We start from the raw sequence: 9687 nt of genomic DNA, 5'->3' as shown, positions 1-9687 counted from the left end.
CATATTACAATGCTTTTGGACGGTGTGCATATTTCTGATTTTTCTACCTGTTCTGGTCTGACAAGTACCAATTTTCTAACCTTTAAATACATTACTTTTAAAAGTTAATATTCCTCCCTGAAATTATTTAACCATTTCTTGAAGACATTTAAAAACCTGAAGAAGCATATATTATTCCAATTCTTACGAACATGTGCTAGGCTTATCTAATTTGTGTCTATTAGACTCGACCCAATTTTAATCTTATACTCATCATATGGATAATTCATGCAGAAAATATTGCAAAGCCTTAGAAAACTGACCTTTCAAGAAGAGGAACTTACATAGCCTCTTTTTTTCTTTTTTAAAATCATATTCTTGGTTGGATTACAGTACCATTCTGAATGGCAATAATTATATCTTACACTTAATTTTTTGAGGAGAGGTTTTGAGATGACTCTAAGCCTGGGAAGCACAGAGGACGGCACTAAGGTTTTCAAACAGCAGCTACAACCATGAGAAAAATCAATCGTGAAGCAGGGCATTTTTCTCTAAGTTGTGCATATACACAGTTACAGATCTCAGTTGTCATCTGTGGTCTCATCTTGGGGTATGGACAGCTATTTAAGCTCCCTTTGGTTAAGATATTTCATTGTCTTTGATTTCTGAGTATTTCTGTTCCTAAGATCAAAGGCTCAATAGAGGAAGAAAATGCTAGTAAAAGAGAAATGCGCTCTACACTTAAACATAGATGAGGTTTAGAGTGTTAGGATATTTCATCTAGAGAAGCTTGTACATTATCATAGTGAACAAATGGACTTTCTGTCTGGGCAAAGGCCTGTTTGCCCTTCCCGCTGATTCCACCCTGCACACTAATGGATACGATGCTAATAGCGTCCAGTTGTCTCTTTCTTAAACTCATTTCTTTTCTCTGCATCTTGACACCATATCAGCTGAGGCAAGCTGTGGCAGGCACATTGCTTAAAAGGATGCCCACGATGGGAAGCAGCAGCTGAAGGCGCGGTGCCAGGATTAGCCATCAGCAGTAGGGGGAAAACATTCTTGTTGTAGTCTTGTATGCTGGGAGGCTACCCACTGGCATTTGAAATAGTTCTCCTGTCAATCAAACAAATTGTTTTGCAGATCTACTAGGTGTTTAGAAGATACAGAAATAGAATTTTCAGATCTTTAGAAGCTTTTTCGAGAAGCAATATGCATTCTGTAGCAAAATCTGAAATTTAAAAAAAAAGGATGGTTTTCCTTTCAATAGTGATGCTAATGTAGCCATTGTGCCTAGAGATTACCAGAAATACTAATTTTCAGAGGTCTTTTCAAAATTGCCATGCTTTTGGAGGGTATTAATGAAAATTTGGATTTAAGAATATATTTACTTTGGCCTCCGAGGATCTCAAGGTAGCCTAAGTTATCAAAACAATGGATAACGTTATTGTTAGGAAAAGCTGTGACAAGTTTCTTCTTTAATCCTCAAATCACCTTTGCCCCTGAATCCATACTTCATATTCATCTCACCTGTTTTCTCTTGCCTGCCCTCATCGGCAAGAGAGATGTCAGTCTACAGCATAGGCTGGGAGTAGTGTTATGAAGACCTATAGATGTACCTTAATGTATTAAAATTAAATTATGTAAAAAAGAAAAATGGTGAGGCTTGCAGTGAATAGTCACCTTTGTAATGCTAACACTCCTCTCTACTACTGTTTCAATTGGAGGTGTTCGACTTTTATCCCTTTTATTTCTTTACACTTTCACATAGAAACTCTTCTCTATGCTTTATTTATTTCTACTTCTGATTAAGATTTCATCAGAAGAAAGGATTGTGCTACTGAGAAATTATTTTTTAAAAACACAGAACCATACACATGATATGAGACAGAATGAGGTAAAATACCATTCTCTGAAAAATCTTTGAATGAAGGATACCTGTTTGAATTGTTTATCTCAGTGGGAATTACCCTGCAAAAATCATACAGTCCTTTGAAGAGTTCATCACCCGTGTGACATTCTTTATGAAACTTCCTAAACTCTGCCAGGCACATATCCTCTCCTTAATATTTATCAAACCCTCTGGGCCATAAAGATCCAAGTAGTTACTATCTATATACTACCGGGATATTTTTACAGTGTTTCTAAGGTTTTTTGTATTTTCTTTTTTGTTTTTAACAGAAGCAAGGCATGATAACTGCAGAAAATTTGAGAAAATGATTTTGTGATTTTATATTGTGTCAACATACCTAATATGGAACTGTATTTCCCAGAATTTCCTTCTTTGTATGGTTCAAGTTTAGGCTTGTCCACGAGATGAATTTGTGCAGGATTGAGGACATGGATGTGAAATAGTAGTCATTATACACTAAGGTATGGTTGACACACCGTGGCCCAGGCCCCAGATCCAGCACACTGCCTGTTTTTATAAAGAAGTTGTATTGGAACACAGCACACTTGTTTATATACTGTCTTCTGCTATTTTCATGCTCCAATGATAATGCCGGGTGACCACAATAGAAACCAGATGACTTGCAAAGCCTAAAATATTTTGCTTTATGGCTTGTAGATTCTGTACCTGTTAATACATGTTTTGTAAAGAAAACATTTGCTGGCCCCTGCTCTCCATGTGCTGTCGCAGCTCACACTGGCTTGTTTCCCTCCTCAGTGTGGAGCAGTTGAATCTTCCCCTTCAGTCTCTCTGAGCCAGGCCTGTGCACAGCTCTGCAGCTCTCTAAAAATCTGCACCCGCTCTGTATGGAGGCCGTCTGCATCACTGGAGTTACATATGGTGAGCGATAGATATAGTCTTTGTGGGTTCCGGTTGTCTTCAGATGTTCTAGCCTGGTCTAGATTGTCCATGCTCTGTGTCTACTTTTCTTCCTGACTGTCTCCCCAGTTGACCTACAGTGGCTTCAGGCCCACCCCCTTAGATGCCAAGGCAGCAGAATTTCTCAGATTTTTTTCAGCTTCCTTTTGTGGTCACTGGTTAGTGATTTTTCTATGATCACTCAAACATCCCCTTTCTGATCATTCTCAGAAGCCCCCACAATTATGTAAGGTCTAATCCTTATAGTAAATCCCAAGTCCATATTACTCAAATTTGCTACATTTTTCTTGGTCAAATTCTAAATGTTACAGTCATTGGTGCTGGGAGTGGGGCTCTGCTATTACCAAAATCTAAGCCCATGTCTGGATTTGGGATTAAACAGTAGGCTTTCTCACTTTTTAAAAAATTTGACTTCGATTTTATCCTCTCTTTTTCGCCTTCCATCCCTCTCTTTCAGTTGAATCGATCTCATATACTCCATTTCTCTCCTCCCTAAAATAGTCAAACTTCTCCAAAAACTTTCCCCACAAACTGCATTTTCTTGAACATCTCTTATCACTCATTCCCTGTATCATACGATTTCCATACCAACAGTCCACCCAAACTACCCTTGAAAATGCCGCCAATAACCTGCATGTGTCCTAATTCAATGGCACCTTTTCTATTCGTCGTTGTCTGTGTTGTTTCCTGTTGAGTTGTCTAACCACATATCTGCTTTTGTCACATTGACCACACCTTCCCTTTGAAAATCTCCTCTTTAATTTCCTTATTCTCCTGTCTTCTAGTTCTCTTCCTATTTTGTCACTCCTCATTCTTCTTCCTTAGCTCCTTCTCCTCTATCTAATATCTTTCTGATGGGATTCCATCCCCTGTTTTCATTTGACATTGTATCTCTAGGTAGCATAAATTCTCATAGATTGAAATGTCATCTTTTGATGATTACTTGACTTTTTAATGTATGCAGATTACTCTTCTGTTTATTTAACATTTATTTAACATTTCCACTTGGATATCCCATAGACGTATCAAAGTTAAGATGTTCCCTTTGGTTGGATTCCCTAGAAGCAAGCCTCAAGATGGAGATTTGGAGCAAGTGACTTATTAAGGGAGTGTTCGCAGAAGAAACCTACAAGGGAGTGAGGGAAGCAAGTTAGGGAGGGTGAAAAAGTTAAGCAATGGTATAGTTTCAGATGAAGTCTAATCTCCTCCTGATCCCCCAGGAACTTTCGAATGTAACTTGAACCACAGGATCTATCCTGGTTTGAGTCTTTTGTAAACCACACCACACTATCTACTACCCCTGAAGAGTGGGCAGACCTATCAGACTTCCTTGGATGTAGCAGATCCAATAGGCCAAATGCAGTCATCTTCAGGAAAGGTTGCAAGTGTGAGCCTTACCAGGTGCTTTCCAAGTAAGTAGAAAATAGGAAAACTGGAATGATAGAAATGATCCAGAGTGGGACAAAGCTAAAAGGTTTGAAAAATATTGTTATTTTCATGAGAAATATGTTATTGGTTAACATACAATGGGTATATTATGGTTAAGTGAACTCATAAATATATTTTAAAAGAAAATTAAATAAAATGAAAAATTCAGTTACTTCATCACACTAGTCACATTTCAAGCTCTCCATAGCCACAAGTGTCCAACGGCTACCATACTGTACACTGAAGGCATAGCACATAGTAGGCACTCAAAATTTGCTTGCATTTATGCTAATTAGGATAACACCATCTATGCTATTGATTATATTTCTTATGACACCATCTCAGAACCACATGCACCAGCTTAAACTCTTCCTCTGTCTAAAAGTAATCTCCTTCCTCTCAGCACCCCCATCCCCAATCTGAAAAATAATTGCTTATTTTTCAAGCATCATCTATCAATGAAATGCTTTGACTTTCCCTTCCTTGGAAGAATCAATTATTTCATCCTTTCAGTTCCACTGGACGTCTGTTAATTTCCATCCTAGGGCTATTTTTCATACTTCATTGCTTTTCTTTAGCTAGACTGAAGGCTCCAGGATGGCAGGGCCTGCTCTTACTTGACTTTGCATTTTCCATATCTGGCACAATGCTAGCATATAGAAGTCTCTCAGCAAATGCTGTTTAAGGGGGAAAAAAATGGAAGGGTCTCCTTCCTCTTTTCATTTTTTATGTTCTGTGACATCTATTACTTTTATCTCTCATATCTTCGACTCTTAGCTAACTTCTCTTCTTTTGTATACAAATATGCTAAAGTCTGTTCTATTAAAAAACCACCTTTGTGAAGCTTTCTTGATGTCATAATTAAAGATTACATGATTGGATACACCAAGTTTTAGACATGTAGGTATTTTACTAATGACATTAGTTAATAATATAGAAGTCTACAGTGCTTTTATTCATAATTCCCAAAATTTACATGTTCTAACATCAAAAGATTTTCTTGGAACTCATCTGGTAATAAATGATAATAATTCCTGATTTGGTATGCATGGGCATGGGACTTTATAGCCTAGTGATCTCAGTTAATGTGAACATGAAAACAGTATTTAATTATATGTGCCTCACTACTTTTCTAAAACCAGAAAACTTCTGAATTATGAAACATGTCTGGCCTCAAAGGTTTGAGATTGTGTGGACTTACGTATCTTGTGGCTGTTTATACATAGCAAATATGTAATACATAGATTGTTTTAGTATAATATAAAAATTTATCAAAGACAGTTTGGTTTATTTATAAAAATCATTCTATGGTTAGTTATTGAAGTTTCAAAACTTCAACAGAAATTCTGTTTGGCACATCATAAAGCAAACTGTTCTCAAGATTTTGAGGGTATAAAAATCAGGATATGTCTTATTTTTTATTCAAATAAGGACCAGATGACAATAGGCTTTAGTTTCATTATTTTTAAGAAAGAGAACATACTTTTACAGAGCCAAAAGGCAGGTACATAGCCAGAAATTACAGAACAGTTCTGGAATTTTCTATACTTACACTGTTTACATCCAAAGTTGCAGGATACTCTGTCTTCTTGATAGATACAGCTCTACCAGGCAGAATAAAATCATCTTGAAATGATATGGCAGATACTTGACGATTCAGTCACGCAGAGAGGTTCATACTCCAAAAGCAATCATGAAAACTTAAAGTATGAGTCATGCTCAGAGACTGTGAATCTTCCCCAAATTCGTGACCACATTTTCTGTAAATAACTTTGCTGTCCTTCAGTAACCATGGTTCCATTGACTACAGGGAAGTTTAACAGTGGAAGTGAATGGAGTCTCCAGTGGGCATTGGTGCTATCCATACAAACTTGAGTGTGAAAGCACTCACTTCCTGGAACAAATCAGTGGTCTTCTTGTATTTCTCCCTGCAGTTTCAAATTCATTGTGTTGAATTACTCTATCATATCAGTAAAAAATACAACCTTGTGAACCACTAGCGAGCCAGTAAGTTGGCGATCTCAGGGACAACGCTTTCCAAGAAGTGCCGGATCTGCAGAAGCAGTTCAGTGAATCTCCGTCAAGTTTCAGAGACTGTGTCAGTTATTAAACTATTGTCTCACAGCGTCACAGCCACACAGCCATATGATGCTCTGGGAGGCTGGGGTTGGGACTCTGTAAACTTCATTTCTGTTTTGACTCCCAGCTGCACTTGGCTTATAGGAGGCATTAGAGAGAGACCAGGAGGCTGGCGGACAAGGAAGGAACAGGCTCCTTCCTGTTTACTTTCTATGCCTGATTTCTTTTTCTTGCTCCCATCATTGTTGCCCTAGCAAAGCCTCCTCACTCTGGCAGCAAATGGTTTTCTACTAGCAGCAGCTATTTCAGTTTGCTGTTTGTCCGATAGTCAGTCCCCCAAACCAGCCTCACTGAATCCCTTCAGAGATACCAGCAACAGGGCATCAACCCCTCCCCCTCCCCCAAACTCTGGGTTCCAGCTGCATAAGGTCTCTCCTCCGAGTACTGGAGACACCAGCACCAGCTGGCCAGAGACTCCTCCCTTGCCCCCCAGAGATGCTGAGTCCCCATTCTTCAGTGCCCTTTCTCCTCGAAGCTTCTAACTTTTAAAGATTCTAACTTCATTCTCTTTTCCCCCCAGCCTAGGGGCTATAGCAGCTTCTTACTGTTACTATCTCCTCGATGCCCTTTTTGATTCTAGAGTTTTCCAATGCCGGGGCTAAAAATTCTTTATATTAAAGCTCACGATTAAAATAACAGATATGACTTCTAACTTCTCACTGGACTCTGATACAGTGACACAGCCATAAGGTTTCACTGAGGTAAACTCAAACGTAAGACTTTAATTCAGCTTCTCTGAATACTCCTAACTAGCTAACGAATAGATCCAAATGCACCACCTCAATTAATTCCACCATCACAGCAAGCAGTGAGCCTCATTTGCAGGTTCAGGGTTGTAATTCTTATGGTAAGGTTCTTCTGGCAAACTTTATCTATTAAGTCCTCTTACCCTTTTTATCAATTGTAGATGCTTGGTGTAGCAAGGAAACTCATTTTCTCATATTTAGACTAAACTCAAATTTATTGCTGAACAAACATTGCTCCTTATTAGCTGATATATGCTAAATATAACTAAGGAAACTTTTTTCCCCCTACAATCCCAAGTGATCTCCATTTGACCTTGAGGTCACATGCTGGATACTCCCTATACAGAAAAATGTCCAAAACAAAAGTTTGTATGGTGAAGTTTTGTTTGTTTGTTGTTTTGTTTTATTCTTTCAAAATCATGTCGCAGCTTTAAAACAGATCACTGGGAGCTTGCTTTAGCATTTCCAGTTTTCCTGAGGCATAAGCTCAAATTAATACCAGTATCTGTTTCTATACTTCACTATTACATTTTATTCCATTTTAAAATCTTTTCTTAGAATTCCTTAGTGAAGACTTAGGTACGTGGAGGATGGCGCAAAAAACAACAACAACAACAACAAAACATAGAAAACAACTCCAAAGTGTTTCATTTTGTGGAAATCAGTTTTTGTAGGCTTTATCGTTCAGCTTTTTTTTTTTTTAGAAGCTATTCCCAAATGTCCTGAAATGAAAAGTAAATCAGGACAAATCTCCTGGATTATTCTTCCTGGATCGCATTGTATATGTAAACACTGCTTTCCAGTTGGTAAGCATAAGGAAGACAGATCCTGCCTGGAGAGTTTACCAGCTTACAGGGATGCTACATAGGAGGAAAACAAGAAGAGGCTGTTTTGCTTTTGTTTGAGATTCACAACAGCTGTTGTATTCTTCTTGACTGGTTCCAAATTTAATAAGGCCCAATAAATCTCTAAGAAAATAGCCCTGAGACACTGCTATTGTTTTTATTCTGGTGTTGAGCTCATAGTACAAAGTCTCTCTCTTTTCAGCACTCTTTCAGAGTAGATCATGCCAAATATAAATCCCAAAACACTAGCCCAGAAAATCACAGAGACAATCACACCCCTGGCAATGGATATTGACTAACAGAAAGCTTCCCTTGAAACCTAATTCAGACTACTAGCATTTGCAAATCAGGTGTCTGTGAGATTGCTGGCCTGGCTACCCTGAGTCTTAAATGCCCTTTTCAAACCCTTGCTTCAGACTCCTAGCTATTGTTCCCTTATAAATAATTTGCAGGAAAATATCATGAAAAGCTTATGTAATTTCCCTGGTCTGCAAAATGCACCTCAGCCCGCTTCATTGGGATCGCTGTCATAGAGATTACACACCCAGTGTAAGCAGCCGAAAGGAACATACTACTGATGCGAGTAATATATTTTCAATTTTTAATGAAGTGTTACTTGTCCACAACATTATCTCTTTTAGGTTCCAGGCTGTGTGCCAGTGATAAACTGCATAGCTCAACATCTTATCTATTTTTAAGTGACCAGTCTTTAGAGGTAAATTCCCTGTTCTCCTCAGTGAATTGATCCAGTGTTTGGCTACCATCAAATACTTTACAAGTGTACAAGATGTAATTTTTTTTTTTTAAGCGGGGATGGGGACTGAAATATATTTCTATTTCTTCTTTTGTGCAAAAGTTTAATATACACAGCTGGGTATGCACAACTGAGGCAAATCTTCCAATGAGCTAGAGGCTCTTAGGATTTCTGCCTGAGGTGGGGAACAATTAAACATGTTAACAATGTGAGCAAATCTGCCTGTGAGGTAAGCAGGTAAAAGGGAAAAGGAACCATCCTCTGTGCTTCAATTACATGTGCATAGGTGCAAGTAACACTATTTCCAGATAGGGTGGGATAAACAATCCAAAAAGCTAGGCTGAACGTAAACAACACCCTCTAGAAAAGACTCAGGACCAGTTTGTTGCGGAAAAATGTGTTACAGCTTCGTGTTACAGCTCCGGTGATTCTCACTCGGAGACTGGTAGAACTCAGGTTTATTAAGCCAGCAGGCCCAGACGAGTTAACACTTCAAGCTCTGGACCCCGTCTGTAGGTTTACACAGGCCTTTATAAGCTGCCAGTTTTACACTTTGCAACATCATATGCAAATAAAGTATAACAGAAGTTGACCAACCAGAAACAAGCTTTGTAGAAATAGCCCAATCAAGAGTGAGCTCCATGCAAAAAAGTACTACAAATAGACCAATCAGAAGTTAGGGAAGTGGACCAATCAGAAGTGAGAGTAATAACCAATCAGGAGTGAGACTAATAACCAATCAGGAGTGAAGGAAATAACCAATCAGAAGTGAGCTCAGGGAACCAATAGAATTCTAGGTTAGCCACCTTAGCGGCAAAAAGTGAGATAGAGCCTCTGGGCCGGGGAACCGGACGGTGCTGGGAGGAGAGCAGCGGCCCTGCCTAGGGGTCCTGCCGGTCTTTTTACGGGGCTTCCCGCCTCAGTTAGGGGGCTGTTGGATGGAAGAAGGGAGGAGAAGGAGGGGAA

The sequence above is a fragment of the Camelus dromedarius genome, chromosome 5 (assembly GCF_036321535.1).
Source record: "Camelus dromedarius isolate mCamDro1 chromosome 5, mCamDro1.pat, whole genome shotgun sequence".
NCBI classification, from domain to species: domain Eukaryota; kingdom Metazoa; phylum Chordata; class Mammalia; order Artiodactyla; family Camelidae; genus Camelus; species Camelus dromedarius.
This window is presented reverse-complemented; position numbering follows the sequence as displayed.